Here is a 1,734-nt window from a genome sequence, read left to right as displayed (position 1 = left end):
CTGGGAAGTGGTAGAGTCTTTCAATTAGTCACATGAGCCCCAGCCACCATTTCACAGCTGCTAAAAGCATATGCTCTGTAGCATTAAGGTAGGTGATGCAGCTGGTTGACAAAGCTGTAACAGGTACAGCTGGCATCATGACACAGCAATGACAAAATGGCACTCAGGTACCCAACTTGTAACTTCCACATATCTCATATCTGTCAATTTGTCAGGGACTAACCGAGCAGGGTAGCTATGGTGCTGGACACTCAGTTTGCAACAGGTCTTCCTTCTCCCTCCCAAAAAAAGGGAGGTTCTCTGCAAAAGCAAAATCCAGTGTAAGGTGTTCTTACTGTATCCCTGCTACTTGTGAGGACTGATAACTTTAGTGCTGTGCTTTTGCTGGGGGTGGTGGGTGGAGTGGGGGTGTGAAGAATCCCATACATTAGTATTTAAAAAATAAGCTCTGAACCAACTCTTCACTCCCCATTTGGACAGTGACTTTGAATACAAGAAATGAGGAAGCGAGGGAACTAAATTCAGTGGGAAACGGAGCAAAAAATGGCTGCTGATCTTGAGTGTAGATGGAATTCTCTGCTTCCCCTTGCTAATGTGCAGCTACGGACATCTAGCAGCCCTCCTCTCCTTACATGGAAAGAAAATCCACACAAGTGGTACACCTCGGCTCTGCCTACCCTCCCATGGAAGAACATCCCTGCATCAATGGTCAGACACAAGAAAATTAGTATTCTTTAGACATCACATCAAATACCACTGGATAGGAATAGAGAAAGACTGAGCAATGACACAGCTAAATGTCATCAGAACTGCTGTACAGATAAGAGCGTGGGATATTGTGTGAGGATGTAACAGCAAGAAAAGAACGGGGGGGGGGGAAGAAAAAGATAAAACACAATTGTGTAACCACAATGGCAAAATGTGACTCAGAAAGGCCTGCTATTTTGTTTTTTGAGGGGCCAGAGGACAGTAACACTACTGTCACCAATGTATGCAGAGCTTAAAACAGGAAGGGGAGAGACATCCATACCTTTGCTTATTCAGATCCTTCACTTGCACCTAGAAAAGGAAAATCAAAGCTGGTTGATGACAATTTCAAAACACACATATTTCTTCAATGGAAAAGTGAACTACACTGAGGTGTTTAAAAAATAAAATGCTCATTTCAGAAGTCAGAAAACATACCACCTTCTTGGAAGCAAGCTGTGCCAAAAATCTGCTTTGGGTGGGTGGAATATGCTCTGTGGAATCAACTGTTCACATTTCAAGCAACAGTAATTAGCTGTCCCACAGAAGAGCATTCAACCAGCACAGACTGACTACTCTTTTCTTGTGGGAAGGAGCCCCAAACCCCCTGCCTGGATGTCATTCCCTTTAATAGGAGAAAAAACTCCAACAGAGAAAGGGGACCAGAATTCTGACCTTCTGCTTTGAGGGAAATGGTGATGGCCCACCTGGCCCTTCTGGGTACAGAGCATTATTACATTAACTTCAGCCCTACCCATGGGTAACAGCTATGACTTAACAGTTGATCTATGGTACAAAATAATAAATAAGAGCTGGCGCTCTCCTGGCTCTTGTCTTTGTTACTGCCTGGATAGAGGACTGTCTGACACTGCCGCCAGACTTTATTGCTCGCTGGTGGGATCTTAGAGCTCTTCTCATGCAGTATCACTCAAGTAGGTTTCTCTAATGCAACTACTGTACTAACATAAAGAGCTTATGTACACAATC

Source organism: Harpia harpyja, chromosome 8, assembly GCF_026419915.1.
Source record: "Harpia harpyja isolate bHarHar1 chromosome 8, bHarHar1 primary haplotype, whole genome shotgun sequence".
Classification (NCBI taxonomy): domain Eukaryota; kingdom Metazoa; phylum Chordata; class Aves; order Accipitriformes; family Accipitridae; genus Harpia; species Harpia harpyja.
Note: the sequence above shows the minus strand (reverse complement) of the source record.